This window comes from Atractosteus spatula, unplaced genomic scaffold (genome assembly GCF_055471065.1).
Source record: "Atractosteus spatula isolate fAtrSpa1 unplaced genomic scaffold, fAtrSpa1.hap1 Scaffold_29, whole genome shotgun sequence".
NCBI classification, from domain to species: domain Eukaryota; kingdom Metazoa; phylum Chordata; class Actinopteri; order Semionotiformes; family Lepisosteidae; genus Atractosteus; species Atractosteus spatula.
The window spans coordinates 10641-27606 of record NW_028296856.1 but is presented as its reverse complement, the minus strand read 5'-3'; the positions used below and the strand labels follow the sequence as shown (position 1 = coordinate 27606).

The following is a 16966-nucleotide window of genomic DNA, read 5'->3' as shown; positions in this document are numbered from 1 at the left end:
AAGCTTTGCTCCTGCCAATGATTCTGCGTGAAAAACCACAGCATTCAAGTTTCACAGACAAATGCACCATGCCTACAAAACCAATTTTAAAAACAATTGCAGCACACTACGATTCACACTGACTCAAAAGTGATCACGGCAGATGTTGTTCCCTGCATAATGCTGAAGGGACCAAAGAGCATTGCTGTTGGGAACACAAAATGAGGCTTTTTCATGCCTTGATGTTAAGCTGACAAAGACTATCTTGAAACACCTAGTTCAGTCTCTCGACAGACTGTCAAGCAAAGCTTTTACCCATTGAAGTCGCAATAGAAGGAAGGTCTTAACCCACCAACACTGAGCAGCGGCAAGATTCAAACCTAACCCAGCGAAGAAAATGGAGCACAAACCCAGCACATAGACCACCCAGCCACACTCCCAACACCTTACTCTTTTGGAGAACATCGGGTGGGTTCAGCTCTTGTTGTGCGACGCGTGGAAATGACTGCATCTTCGTTTTCCGAGATGTTTCCTATCACATCTTTGTCAGCTCTGAATATAGTGCTTCTTTGGAGCAGGCTTCAGACCTTTTATTTTATTTATAAAGGAGGGCGCATTCAGAAACATGTAATTTCTGTTTTAGAAATGCTTTGGGCGGTGTGTTTTATATAATGCACAAACAGTATTCTGATTGTATACTGTAGACCTGTGTTGCAATCATACAGGATGTGACTGGGATTCTGAAATGTTTCTTGAAAAGGTATTCAGGGCTGCTTGAATCTATAATAAAAAAGTGACCCGAAACTTCCAACCTTCCAATAACTGATGTCGCTCTCCCTAAACCTGTACGTGATGTTTTGCAGATGTGCAATGTGCCTTTACTCCTGTATTTAAAACAACCTCTGTTGTTGGGCGGAGTTGAAGGAGAACTAACTGCATAGAAAAAGTACGTAACGATAAAATATTTCTGCGCGTGAAACACATCAATCGTTCAGCATTTCTAAAATGTTTAATTGAATTGACAAAGAAATCCTCTCCTTAAACTTCGAAAAGGATTATCTGTTGAGCCAGCAGACGAAACACTGCAGGTGCCTGTTTCTCACAGGTGTTTGAAGTTGTGGATAACATTTAGCAGGTTTGTCACCGTTGCTTAGCTGGTTAAGACGCCTCACTAAAAACCAGGAGACCCTGGGTGCGAATCCCAGCGGTATCTCTTCGTAGACAACAGGCCACTCATTGTCAATATTTATGGAGCTTAATTTAAAGACAACGGGAGAAGCATGAGTTACAGCTTTCTGTAGCTGTTTTGTATCGCAATGGTGAGTGCATTGGACTTCTAGGCCTTGATTGAATGAAGTCATTCAAAGGTTGTGGGTTCGAGTCCCACCAGAGTCATGTATCATTTTGATTCAACCTTTCAAAATCCTCTAGGGATTGGTGTTGATCAAGTCAAATAAAGGACTTCTTAAGAGTCCACAGTTGAAAATGAACCAGCAGCCACAAGAAAGAAATTAGCACTGGACTGTGATCACATTACTCCTGTCCTGGAGTCCTTGCACTGGCTTCCTGTCAACTTCAAAATCCTCATGCTCACCCATAAGGCTCCCCATGGCTTGGCACCTCAGTACCTGTCTGGGTTATCGCCCTACTCCCCACCTCACAACCTTCGCTCTTCTAATTCTGGTCTCCTATCTGTTCCCCCGTCCATCTACACTCTATGGGTGACAGGGCCTTCTCCTGTTTTACCCCAAAGCTCTGGATCTTTATCACCGAGGATATCAGAGAGTCACCTTCTCTAAACTCCTTCAAATCCAGACTCAAAACCCTCTTCTTTAGAAGAGCCTTTAATGAACTATTCTTTACCCCTCTGTTCCTACTGTATTTAATACCACCATCTATTGTCTCCTCTAACTGTTTATTCTCATCCTGCTTATCTTGTGTATTTTTTTAACTTTATTGTTGTGATTCTGTAAAGCGCTTTGAAAAGCCAGCTTTAAAGGTGCTATATAATGTAAAGATTATTATGATTAATAATGAACAGTGCATTTAACATTGAGCACATGCGGTCCTTCTTTGCAAAGGATTGCAAAGGTTGGGAATTAGCTTTTCACTCGTGTTGTTGAAGACCATATCCTGGCTTTGTTGCAGGAAATGTCTGGATGCCATCACCAGATCAAGGAGAGGATCATGGTTTTGGGAAGTCTTCTTGATGCCTGACACTGTGTGTTTCCTGGTTGTAACAGGTGTCATTCTGGACCTAAACAACAGAGAACACCGTTGAAATCGCTGAACTGCCTAGCGGACACTTTGTCGCCTTCTTCTGACCTGCACTTAATGCGATTCTCTGAAAACGTGGCACATTATATCTGTGCTACCTTTATGGAGGGTGAGCACACTCATAAGAATCATAGATTCGATCACAAGCATCTAAAAATGAGCATGAGAAAATGACATCACGCTATAAGGCTGAATGGCACAAATTCTCCTGTTCCTTCTGCAGCAAATATGTGTTTTTTGCTTCTTAACACTGAGATAGTTGGAGATATTTGGCAGCAGTGGGATTCCAACTCACAACCCCAAAGAGACTAGAGCTTTAATCCAGCTCTAAATTAAAAACTGGGTGACTTGTAAGGGCTGGTAGGAGAGGAAAGGAATAAATGCTTCTTTTTTGGACTAATTCTTTATCTACTAAAAGAAGGAAAGATATATTTGATTATTATTTTTTCACCAGTTGTTTTGATCAAATTATTGTAAATAAGTGCCATATTAAGGTATAATATGTACATGAATGTCATGTCTGTGTCGATTATGGCAGCTGAGTATCGCTGGAGGACAGTTCATCATGAGTGGATAAGCCTGCATAATGAGGGAGAAGAGATTGGCCTCTCTAACACAGTGTCCAGTGACACAGTGTCCTACTGTTCTCTGCTAATGTAGAGGGTGAATGTTTATTTAGGTGAATGTAAGGTTTCATTCTTGTAAAATATTTCCGAGCACTTTTTTTGTTGCTTTAAAAAAATCTTGAGTGACACATACCTTCTGTTTTACTGCACTACACTTCTCCAGAGGCCAGTTAAGCACACAAGGATCCTCAGTCAAACAAACACTGCAATCGCTTGATAAACGCCATTTCTCATCCTTTCTCTTAGTGTCGGAGCTACTATTGTATGCAAAGGAGGCGACGTGACAATGAAATCTTAAAGAGAGTCTTCATGAAGGTGTGTGTCGGCAAGCTCTCCACTGGCAATTGACTGGGCTTGTAAAGAAATCAATCTCATTCAACAACCATACAAATTGCACAGCTTAAGGCACATGAAGTGAAATCTGTGAGCTGATTGACACAAAACAATGTCACTTCACATTATCTGCAAAGTTGTTTTGCTTGTCTGACCACCTCTTCCTACTTTACAGTGAGCACATATATTTCAGTTTCTTTCCCCCATGTGGAGATGTGTCCACTGCCAAAACTGGTGTCTGATTATTTAAATAATCTGTAAAACTGTTACATGACTTCATCTAATTGTAAATGTATAAGACGGTCTATGAGACATTTGTGAGAGTAGCTGAATCCCAGGGCTGGTATGGAATCACACACAGACAGGTCTTCTGTGTGATCTGAGTCCCACTGCTCAGAGCTACAGACTGGTCAAATGGTCACTATTGTAGACACGACCATCGGACCATCGGCTACAAATAATCAATATACTGATCATAGAGTCACTATTGGTGTTTATTACATAAATACTATATATAAATAATAAGATAATTCCACACTCATATGTGTTATAAAACATTTATAAACATTTTGGGTGGCTGACATACAGTAAAGAAAGTAATACTGAAGGGCTGGAAGTCCTGAAAAGCGTTAATAGAACCTTCTTGCTTTCGACCTGGATCAGAGCCCACAACTGCCAGATCAGTGACCCCTGAGCCCAGTTCACAGAGAGGAGAACCAGGAGCTCTTTTATGTCTCTAAGAGGGCTGGGAGGAAGGATAAAAGGGGGAAAAGTGACATGAGTCCAGGCTGTTCTGTCTGATATTGTTCATGTAGCAGCACTGATTGTCTGAATATCTTCTGGTTCTGGATTGTGAGGATAGAGAGCAGTACAGAGTTGAGATCCTGTCTGAGTGTGAGTCTGAGCTGTGAATCTGACTGAGAAGAGAATAATGATTTTTTATTCTGCCTGAGAATTTTCCTGAGAATTTTTCCTGAGAATTTTTCTTCTTTTCCAAGTGGTGTTACACCTCCTTCAGAAACTCTGCACAGACTGCCAGAGTGACAGAAGAGGAGAGAGAGATGGACAGATAAGAGCACATACAGCAAGAGACACATACATCTTGATTTACTTTGAAGCAAGTGTTCATTTCTTTTCTGGAACAAGTTGTTTCTGAACTTCAAGAAATTCATACAACTTCTGAAAGATAAAATACAAATCTTGCTTCTCAGGACAGAAGAAATGCTGCAAAAAAATGCCAGTGATTTGTGAAAAGCAACCGGAATGTGTCCTTGTGCAGCTGTTAAACAAAGGGCTGGTGGGTCAAACGCACTCAGGGATGCGCTTCAGATTGTGATGATTTAAACAAAATCTCCACTTAAAATTGAAGGGATTTCTTCGCAAACCCTCTTGAATGTTGCAGGAAATCTTTGTGTTTTACTCGTGTGCAACTACAACAAGTAAACAATTAAGTACCTAAGTCAATGTCCAAGAAAACCATCTTCACGTGTGGAATTTTTCTTTAACTGGCTGTTGGGAGAATTCATCTATACACCCGTTGTATCCTTAGCAAAAATATTTTAAAATTAGTACACAGATTTGTTGGAGAACTTGACAATCCTTGACAATCATTATTAAATGAGCATTGTACAAATGTGCGTTGATATTTTTAATATGTACCTTAATTGTAATATATATATACATAATTGCTTTGATATGGATGTTCATTTGAAGGAATTGAGGAAACTATGAAGGATCGCAGAACAATCAAAGATACACTTGGGCATCTGCTATTGGTAAAGATGAAAGAGTACCTTAAGTGTAAAGCTTGCATACACACGAGAGAAAAAAAAACAGTTTTAATGCACTTCATTAAATTGATGGTGTGCTTATCAATCGTGCATAAAGTGTACATAGCAGAGGATGGTTTCGATCCATCGACCTCTGGGTTATGGGCCCAGCACGCTTCCGCTGCGCCACTCTGCTGACACCTGTCATGTGGCGATTCAACACAACTGCTCTATCTTTGCTTTCTAAAAGTGCGCCCGAGATGAAAAGTCTAAACGGTAAACGCAGACGTCATTTTGAGGACTTGGTCTTTTATAGTACAAAACATCACCCGCTGCTCTACATGGGCGTGTCTTCAATATCGTTGAGAACCAAACCTTCTGCTTTCCGAGGCAACTGATTCTTTCGTCGTTAATTCCCAAATCTTCAATGAGAATCAGTGAAACGAAAATCAAACACATGTACACACTCGCGTCCTAACTTGAAAGAAAAATCTACACCCAGTTTATAATACTGAAAATGATTCAGGAAGTACAGCAAAGTTCTAAAACCAGCGAATGCATCTGCATACATAAAATGTCAATTTTTCAAAAGTAACATCTTCAGCTTTGAAAGATTGTCATCCATATATTTTCGTTTTTCTCTTTTTTTACATAACACGCTTTCGAGAAACAAACTGTCTTTTAATTAACGCTTCATTAGAAAATGTGTATCTTGGTTTGCTAAGTTAAAATCGGCACATCCCAGTGGGCAAAAGATGTAGAATATACGACTATTAAACGCATACCTTAGACGTGTAAATGTGCTCCGTAACTGGTCTTGAATGAAATTCTAATATACGTATATCGTTATACGTCAATTAGACATCTATGATTATATGTTTATTATACATAAATGGTTGGAGTTCTATTATATGGATAAATTTGGAAGACTATAATACATATATAGTTAAAGGTCTATTATACATCAAAGAAAGATTTTTATAGGTGTAGAAACTAGTAAATAAAGCCAATGATTTGTTTTAGAAATGTATTCTTAAAATATACAATTATTCACACCTGAAAAATATGTAGTTCAAATTATAGATTATATACAATATTGTAATCAACAAATGTCTAATCATCATAAAAAACACAACTAGTAAACTTCAGTTACAAATTCTAGTAACATGGCAATATATATATAGTAATGACAAACACAAACTAATTACATGAACACGCTAATATTTAACTCAAAACCACATTTCGATTCAAATATAAATTTTAAAATTTACAACTTCTTTATTTCCACGAAAATATTATTAATGTAGCACAAACGCTACTTTCTAATAGACAGAAAGAAACTGTTTGTTTTGTGTCTCATGGTGATCCTCCTCTCGATACTAATGAAATGTTTAATATGATCTCTCGAGAATAAAAAAGGAGTCAATTTCCGACTGGAATGATTGATGCCCCATCAAACATTTTGTAATATCCCTGGAAGTTTATACAGTAGAATCCTGGTTCATGGCTTAAATTCAAGGTAAACAAGACTAAGGAAACGAGTTGGAAACTTGATGTTGAAGTGGGATTTAAATCACCCGGAACATTTCACTACATTGGGCAGTATGTGCCAGAAAGTAATAGTCGACATTACTTCGATAGCTCAGTTGGTAGAGCGGAGGACTGTAGAAAAATCAGCGGCGTATTCTTGGGTCGCTGGTTCGTTTCCGGCTCGCAGGAAGGTGCTTTCTGTGTACTTTGATCAAAGAGTTAAAAAAGCGAATCTGTTTCAATCAGACATTGATCAAAAGCTCTATAAACGACGAAGTAGAGGTTCCTGTTCCGAATTCAGCCCACGTCTTATTGTCTTGTTTTGGCCAAGATCTGATCTTTGAATTAAGGGACTACACTGTCTGCTTTGTAATCCAAAAATGCATACCAATGTCAAGTTTTTTTTGTAGATATAAAGGTGTTCTCTGTTTTCAAAGGATAGGTACTTAATTGGCATAATGATTTGGTATTGATTTTGTATCGTTGTATTATAAAGTTTGTGCTTTCTGTGTTTTTATCGTATTGTGAACTTATTTTTTAAACAAATGCTAACAAAGGCAAACACGGCACACATCTGTTTATACCAGTGGTGAATTGTACATTTTTATTAAGTATAAGCTACTGTGCCCTTCTGGGAGTATATCAGGTTCGATATAAAGTGGCAAAAATATAAAAGGGGAAAATACCCCACACTGCGTGTAAAGCCCATTTTAGATTAAAATGGCGTACTGTGCACGAAATGTTGCAGAAACACAGTCTGATATTTTGATAATTATTATTTTAATAATTTGATCAAATTGAGGCCCAGGATCCAAATCTTCAGTTCTGATTTTTTTAAGTGATACTTTTCCTTCCTTTCGTGGAAGTCACACGATGTGAGCAGTTGTTTTTTTTTTACGTTACGATCCAAAGAGCCTCAGACGCACTGTAACCAAACCAGGATGGATTGTGCTGGGAGCCGGACTGAGCTCATTCTCACTCCCTGTGCTAAAAACAGAATTAGCTCTTCCCTGAACATCGTCTACAGCTGCTGGATGGTGCTTTGCGTCTTACTGCTCCGGCAATTACTTTGACGAAAGACAGCTCAATTGTGCGCTTTTAACCTTCTCGCAGCTACGGGCGAGACTGACGCTCGCGATATGAAGGCACCCGCTGGTACACCTTCTCTAACTTTCACAATCGCGACAGACTTCGCTTTTTTAAAAAAAAGTAGATATAGCCCTGAAAAAAACATAAGCTTTATCAGTTTTTACATTAATCTATTTTGAATCAAAGTTTGATATTTTTTTCATTTTTTATTGCATTTTACATCATAATAATAATATTAATCATCATCATCATTTACACTTATATAGCGCTGTTCTGGATACTCCACTCAATGCGCTTTACAGGTAATGGGGACTCCCCTCCACCACCACCATTCTCTTGAATGATCACAGAGAGTCAAGACCTCGGTTTTACGTCTCAGCCGAAGGACGGCACCTGTTTACAGTTTAGTGTTCCCGTCATTGTACTGGCGTATCAGGACCCGCATGGACCACAGGGTGTACGCCCAGCGACAGGAACCAGACGTGTGTTGGGCTCGGCTGCGAGCAGAACAATGACGTCACGGGGACAAAGTAGAGGAAATCAAAACGGTTCTGTAAAAGACCAGTGTCAGCTGTTGGTTTGCAGTCTGGACTCTAAAAAGTATAGTATGTAGGATGTGACAAATTTATGATTTCTTGGAATAAAACGGTTTTTATTTGCATTCAAAATGAAGCGGAATTTTAGCGCGACACACAAACCCTTTGTCTTTTTTAGAGAGTGATTTTTAAACAGACATAAATGTAGAAAACGTGTTTTTTTTTAGCACTACAATAGCAGGGTCAGCGGCGTAATGAATAACGCGTCAGGCCTCGCATCAGAAAATTATAGGTTCGACTGCCGTCTGACTCCTTGCGTTTATACCACTTACATTCTTTAATATAAATGAACTGCACCTGAAAGCTATAGAAAACACCTTGGGTAAGTTGTCTGCACCCTCATGCGAATTTCGACAAATTACCCAAAACACTGTATTGTCTGGAGATCAGCTCCAGCTCTGAACTCATTTGCAATGAAAAACCATGTGTAACAAAACTGGAGAACAGCTGAACTTGTGCTCAGTTCGGTGATGAGGGTTAAGAACTGTCGTTGTTGTAATTAGCACGAACTGCACAGGCTCTGAATCAGACCATGTCAATTAGTCTGATCAGTGTAGGACACGTTAATGTAGAATTATTAATAGGTTTGTTAGTTCAGGTGTACCCACCTGAACTAATGTAGAATTATTACTTGGTCTGTCTCTTGTTTGTATATAAATGAATGTCTCTGACAACTTAATGTTAGTTTTACGATGTAGTTCAGGCGTTGACATATGCACGAGTATACGAAATGTCTCACTCCTGATTCATCTCACGTTCTACAGGAGACTGGCGATTCCTCCTGTTTCTTGTACAACCATATCAGAACAGAAGCCCGTGTCACCGAGCTCAGATTCAAGATTGACTTGCATCTTTATCCCTTTTTTGTTCGTGATCATTATTTTCTTTAGTTATGATCAATATTGAACTTTTTTTAAATGAAGTGACAATAATCAAATATGCAGGCAGATTTTTGAAAAGTATTCAGAATTGTCAGGGTTCCCCTTTGGAACAGTCGTCAGAAAATGTGAGAAAATGAAAGTTATGTAAGCTCTCACACAAAGCATTGAAGATTGGAATCTGAGTGTAAAAAAGCTACCCGTCTCCCAATGATAGGCAGGGATACACACCATGACTCAAATAGACTCAGCGAACTTTAACGCCTATGATATTACGAGTGCTTTGCACGTGTCGAACTTCAAGAAGGAACTACTACAATAGTTGTGGACATAATTCAATACCACCGGCAAAGTCCAATGCCGGCAACGTCTGAGAAAATAATATTCACTCATGGAATTTGGTCTTTGAATGGCTGGCGAGAAAATTCATTTATACTCCTGTTGCACCCTCAGCTGAAACATGTTAAAATAACAATGCAGATTTGTTGGAGAACTTATCATCAATATCCTTCAAAATCTACGTTCAAATGAAGGATTTGAAGAAACTATGAAAAAAGCAATAGTAGTAGCAGAGGATTTTGAATTTTGCTTTTCAAGTCAGTAGATCACCATAGAGTTGCGCCCCTACAAACAGCACAAAGGATGAATCCCACCTCCTTCGTTATTGCTGTTTGTGCAGGTGAAAGTAGCGTTTGTGCTATTGAAAGTATCTCGGAAGATGAAGGTGCAGTCACTTCCACATGTCATGATATCATTAGATCCGACGACAAGAGCTGAAGCCCCCGACATTTTCCAAGCCAGCAATGTGAGGAAGATGGGTGTGGAGGAAGGTAGTGTGGCCGAGCAGTCTAAGTTGCTGGATTTTAGGCTTCAGTTTCTCTGGGGGTGTGGGTTCGAATCCCACGGCTGCAAAATGTTAATGTTTGAAGACCTGCAATACGATCAGTAAAAGCACCTTTTGTTAGGCTGCGGGAGGTGTTTATAGATAGACTTTCTAAAATACAGGCTTAACATCAAGGCAGAAAAAATATTTTGTTTTCTTAACATAAATTCTCTTTGGCATGTTCAGCTTTATGTAGGGAACAACATCTGCCGAGATCACTTTTGAGGCAGTGCACATGATAGTGTACTGGCAAGTACATTTAATATTGGCTGTGGTGGTGAGCTTCTTTTGTCTGTGAAACTTTTAATTCTTCACGCCGAATCATTGGCAGGGGTAAAGCTTATTAAATCTTTGAACATAGCGCTCCATCGGAAATACTTTGTTCATGGTCAAAAGATTTCAGAGGATTAACTTCATGAATTCACATAGCATAACTTACAGGAAAGATTTAAAAGGGGAATTGATTGTGCTTCCTGATGTTGTTCCTGTGGTTTCTTTGGATACAAAGGTGAATGTTCTTTGACGTTCTACTAGAGTATCCACTGGGTGGGCTTTATCAATCAGCTCGGATAGGTCATCAGTGCTCCGTCTCTGGAAAATAATCAGCACTGTCGTTTTCTCCTGTACTGTCTTTTAAAACATATAAGATCACGAGTTTACAGATTTCTCCAAATAACAACTATACATTTTAACCCAGCGCTTAGCATTCCTTCAATCTAATAGTTTTACTCTGGGTAAAAAGCAGCGCAATATACAAAGAGATGATATTCAAATATTTCAACGTTCTTATTGGATTACCTGTATGGAGATATCGCTCAGAATTCCTAATATGATTTTGAGTTCAGTTTTGCTTTACTACTTTCAGAGTCTTTTATTGACCTTGCTGAAGCAGAGAAGTGACATAATCACAAATGCGACCTACCTGTGCTGCTACCTGTTTCTGGTTAATAATGATTATTGCGAGGAAAAAAAAAACAGCTCCTTGCATTAAGAGCAAGAGCAACAAACGCGCTCGCTTGTTGAGTTGGTTTTTTTCCGTGGTGCTCTTCCTCAGATGCAAAGTTATTTGGCGAGCAAGGACCTCTGAGAAGGAGCCTGAATCCGTCAAAAACTCAGAAATTCTAATATCGCACTACCGTCTTGTGTACAGAGACCTGCTTCTTCCTTTTTGAGTGTTTTGGTGTTTAAGAGCATGCTTCTTACCTCGAATGTTAGTTTCAGGAGATGTGTTACCGGATCACAGATCATCTTAAAAAGAATGGGGGATGCACTGGCTCAGTTATTTGAAGGAACCTATACCACCAACACACTTCTGAGAAGCACCTGCACATTTTCGCAATCCTCTCTCTCACCTACAAAGTTATGAAGACACAGACGACCAACAAAAACTGATTTGATTCACTCAAGGCTTCACTCTTCTGTTGTGATGTCGTTTTAATTAGTGTTAGCTGTGATGAGGTGTTGTTTCTGTCTCTTAAAGTTTAAGAGTCTGCTCCTTTCTTCCTGGTATAGAAATAACATGTTCCATCTTTGTTTACAAACACCACTGTAAATTATTTGTCCATCTCTAAAGCCTGCGTGTATTGACAAGGCAATTCAAAAGCACATATTAAATAAGAACACGATCCTTCTTGTTACCATTCACGTGGTTGGAGCGTTGTTTCGCCCTTTAACGTTCTTCTACAATATTTACAGACAGGGCTTTATCACTGGAGTTGTGTGCATCGGTCCATGAACATCAATTGTACTGCTGTTTTTCTATGCGTAATTTAATCGCAAGCACTTAAAAGATGAAAAAAGGTTTCAAAGAAAACATAATTGAAAGACAGTGAGGAGGTAGAAAAACGCACTCCCCCGTTGAAGAATCAACCACCGTCGCCCATGTGACTGGATATAAAAATAAATTATTCATTTTGCCCAGTCTCTGGAAGCTTCAATGCGATTATTTTCCCTTCCTTATTTCTTCATTCCCATTGATTTACTTTGTAGTAGAAGAAACTCGAAAGTGGGAAACTGCAGGCATTCTTCATGAAGGGTGGATTGTGGTCAGTGAACATATGCACATCTTTAAGTCAGTTTCACTATCTGTGCCATAGGGGATGTAGCTCGGTGCTAGAGTGCATGCTTTTCGTGTATGAAGTCCCGAGATCAATCGCTGGCATCACCAGGTGCTTTATATTATTGTGCTCACATCGCAATCTTCTGTTGAGTGAGAACTCTTTGCTCGTGTTCATAGAGAGCCAGGTTTACACAATTAAATTCAGTCACACACGAAGTGCTACAGTGCTGCTCTGCTGTTTTAAATGTACCTTCAAAGCATTTCGTTCTGTTAACTACCAAATGATTTGAACTAATTTGACGTCATATTCAGGAAATCCAGAGAAGGTCATCAGACTTTTAGTGGCTGTTGAAGAAAACACCTGTTGAATCTCACCGGGGATTTCTTGAGAGATCATTCAGCGAGCGAGTCCTCCCTCTGGACTCCAAACATTTTGGGTTAAACTGTTATTCACATACTCCAACGAAGAGAAACGTTAGTGTCTTCCGGTGTGTGAGCCCATTTCTCAAAAAAAAGTTATATAAATTGAATTGTTCTACTTTTTAGGCTTGCATAGTCTTATTAATATTTCAGTTAAATCTTTTTTTTCTGTAGTAACACCAGTTGATATTAATATTAGTCCTGATTTATAATTTTTTGTCATGGTTGATCTTAAGTAATTTTGTAATTAGTTTCAGTTTTAAAAAATCGCGCAGAGAAGCTACCAAAACAGGTAATGTTCATATAATGTGTAATGCAATAGCAGCATTTTGGGTTGAAAACAAAAAGTATATCTTGGTATGAATCCTAACACTTCATAGGCAGCGTTCTAGGACTTCTCGCTTCAGATAAAGTTGTCAATACATCATCGATTTCTACTCAATCAATATCAGCAGTGTTATCGCTACCGAGCGGTAATATAGATCCTGGCAATACTTCGTGAGATCTTCGTAAGAAAATCCAAAATACTATGGAAGCAATCAAATTTATACGTTTCTTATACAAATTGTGGTTTTCTGTTAATTGCCAATTTGACTGTAATTACATCTTAGTTTACAGATGTCTTGCATGTATCACAAGGTATAATAGTCGTGTGCGTCATCAGTTAAAATGTTTTAAAAAGTACGAGAAAAGTACAACATGCTTAAGAATATTTATGGTTACATCCATATTACAATGAAGGTAAATATACCAAGATATTAAAATACAATTGTACAGTCCTAACTTAATAATGCCTGTGAAGTTTTCCAACAAATCCGAACTGTAATTTTGAAATATTATTGCTGAGACTGATAAGAGAGTACAAAGATCAAATTCAATGAGTGAAAATGCACCCGTAGTTCTCTAAACTGAGTTTCTTCCCTGAAATGACTTGCTTGCGAAGCACCAAGCAGCCTTGAACGGATCGCGGAAATCAAATATACAGTACAGATGGATTCAGAGTGTGCTTTCCAACTTTTGTGCAACATTTTCCTTTGATAGGGCAGAGTTGTCTTCACAATCTGGGTTAAATAAAAAGGAGTGACGTCAGTGTTAAACAGCTTTCCTTTTTGGGGAACAACGGTTGTGTTCCATATTTCTAATTATTTTGGTTTCAAGATCGCAATTTAGTGTGAAACATAAAAGCCAGCTGGATAAGCTTTATTAATTTCCCTCACGGGATCAATAAAGTATCTATCTATAAATCTCTTACACGTCATTTACAATGGCCTTTCAACTAATAGCCCGTGCAGGGACCAAACTCTAGCTGTTGGTACAGTACGAGTTGCGTAAGGCTCTGTAACGCGCAGATGAGAAACCAACCTCTGCTTTTTCATTATATACACAGTGAGCTATATATGCGAGCTTACTGCCCCCTACGGGCTCTGTATTTGATTGCGGTACAAGACCGGCCGTGGAGATAAAGTGAGACTGCTTTGTACCTTAAAAGGCTCATAGCGTCCCTGGGAGGGCTCAAACCACCACCCTTTCGGTTAACAACCGAGCCACAAAGACTCATGTACAGCTTAACACTTCTCGGTCTCGGTGAAAGTGATACACTCCGTAAAATTTCCAGAGATTCATTTATTTTTAAAGGAAAATCACCAACAGCGGCCGAGAGCTACTGGAGTTTTTTCATTCTATACTGCGATTTCTGAAGGGTACCCTGTGAAAATACGAGTTTTGACGAGAAGGGATGGACATATAAGGTCAGAAGGCTTGGGGAACTGAACTTTAAGGTGAAGACTGCGGGTTCAGTAGCAGCAGAACCTGATCAGTATCAGTTGACTCCGATATACCTTGAAAATGAACTTGGGGATTTAGAGTCAGACGTGCTACCGTTGCACTATGGGGTACTTAATTTAAAAAAAAATAGGAAAACAAATCAGTGTTCCTGGATCTGTAATTGAGAACAACACCTGCACAAGAGCTGCGCAGGAAGAATAAAATGTTGTCTGGGAAGAAGAGACTCTCTTCGGAAGAGCAGCGCTCTTCACAGGAGATTTTTTTTTGTGAGGCTGATTTGTCTCCTTTGAGGAATTCAAAGACGCTGATGACCGCGACCTCGTGGCGCAACGGTAGCGCGTCTGACTCCAGTTCAGAAGGCTGCGTGTTCAAATCACGTCGAAGTCAGCTGTTAGTTTTTCAGGTTCTGCTAGTCCTGAACACCATGCAGTTGAGTTCTATCTGAACACCACATAGATGATCTAAACAAAATAGAGCAGTACAGGACACGCAGTGTGGAGCTCACACAGCGAACAGCCTTGAACACGAGAAAAGGCACCGTTCACATCTGCTAAACATCACGTCCAACTTTAGAGACAGCTACATCATAGAATGGAATCCCGGAAGTTTCAGGTAACTTTCTTTTTAAAAAATACAGGTTCAAGCAAACCTGAAAGTTAGGGAGTTTCGGACACTTTTCTTTTATTAAATAGTGTCTGAAGCCTGAAAATGTAATTTGAAAAAAAAAACGCTATTGGACATTAGCAGGTGCTTTTTGTAACGATTTGCTATTTCATGCTGGAAAACAAAGGAAACAGACCCAACGTTTGCTTTCAGGTGCGGTTCATTACATAATAGACATCTATTACTGAGGAGCTTGAATAAAATGTACACGAGCCAGGTAGAAGTCGAACCTATAATCTTATGATCCGAAATCAGCTGCGTTATTTATTAAACCGCTGGTATTTCACATAACCTGAATTCCCCCATAGTGTGCTCAGCGCCGCTGCTAGTAATACACCGCCACGTCTAAAATTTCAAAGTGAGAAACGTGTTTTCTGATTTTTTATGTTTTAAAATATCATCTCATTAAATCAGACAAAGGGTTTATGTTTCGCACTGAAATTCCGATTGATTGAGAATTCAAAGAAAGACTTTCTTCCACAACACCGTATAATTATCACATCCACCAGACTCTCCAACCTCTCCAGACCTTGCTGGGTGAGCATTTGCTCCGATAAATTAGGTCACGTATCATGTTAAATCACTTCTTCTCAACACAACATTTCCTGGTGCACGTTTTCTCTATGAAAAAAAAAATACATTTTTCCCTTGCACGATTTCTCGTTTTTATCAAAGCGTACAGAAAGAAAAAAGAGGAAGAAATAGTGTTGCAAAAGAACTCTGTCGCCCTTGGGAGATGTCAAACCCATTGGACATGAAAAATGCCAGATAAAAGCCAGTTCTCTTCGTTTCTCAGTGTCGGGGCTGCTACTGTATGTAAAAGAGGCAATTTGCTCTGAGAGCAGGTTCAGCGCTTACTGAACGCAGATGTCTCAGAGCGGTGTGTCCAAGTGGCTGTAAAAGGAAACAGCTGTCCTGTCACCATAGCTTAGTTGGTTAAAGCGCCTTTTTATTAAACAAAAGAACCTAGGTTCAAATCCCAGCTGTGTATTTTTTCCTATCTTGTAGTACAGAACGTACCATTTTGGTCACTCACAAAGGGCTTGATTTCGTTAAATGCATGTGTTCATTTCCTTTCTGGAAAACTTGTTTTTGATGAAATTCACACAGCTTGCGAAAAATGAAATTCAATTCTTGGTTATCAGTGCAGAAGAAATATTACCGGCTGGCAAAAAGAATGGTAAGAGATTTTTTTTAACCGGAAACTTGTGATTCGAGAAAAAATATCCAGCAGTTAGTCTCTGTGGCGCAATCGGTTAGCGCGTTCGGCTATTAATCAAAAGGTTGGTGGTTCGACGCCACCCGGGGAAGGGCTTCTTTGGCGATGTAAATATTGTCTTCGCATAGGTCAATTGGATTTCTCAGCGAAACCATAGCCATTTTAATATTTGCAGGAAATGCGAGTGTTCAACACGTGTCAAAAATGTCCAATAATGCCCAACATCGCAACTCCCCAGAAAACCATATTCTCACAAGAAAAATGATCGTCGAATCATTTATACTCCCGTCACATCCTCTGCTGAAATATTTTAAAAATACAATGCAGATTTGTTTGAGAACTTGACTAGCATTGTTACGTTAGCACTGTGCAGTTGGATTTTGATATTTTGACATATTTACCTTAATTTTAAACATAAATACAATCTATTGTAATTGTGTTGTAATATTAAAATATGTTAGCTGAGGATGCAAAGGGGTGAAAGGGAAAGGTCAGAGGGTATAGTAACAACAAGGTTAGGATTGGTGGAGGTGGCAGGGGTGTTGATGGTTTTTCTCTGTAGAGGATGATTGAGTTTTTTATCCTTCTCTGAAGTGAGAAACTGGAAGAGTTGGGAGTTGAGAGATCTGATGAGGTTAGATATAAAAGGAAGATGATGTTGAGCTGTTAGCGGTAAAAAATACTTAATGTCTTTGATGTTGTCATCAAAGATAAACTGCAGTAAGCAAAGATAAAAAGAAAATTATCTTTGCTTACTGCCCTGTCTTTCTCACACCTGAAGAAGGCTCCACGGCCAACAAGTTGTGTTTCCTTTCTTCTCTTTTCAGCATGGAATAACCCTTTACTTGTTCCTTTGCAGC

At 39.2% G+C, this 16966-nt stretch overlaps 1 non-coding gene across 1 annotated transcript; it reads left to right on the top strand.

Moving 5' to 3' along the window:
- The first annotated feature begins 14539 nt into the window (after window positions 1–14539).
- Window positions 14540–14611, top strand: trnaw-cca (transfer RNA tryptophan (anticodon CCA)). Its single transcript has one exon. It is a non-coding gene; the product is annotated as a tRNA-Trp (tRNA).
- Window positions 14612–16966: the final 2355 nt, after the last annotated feature.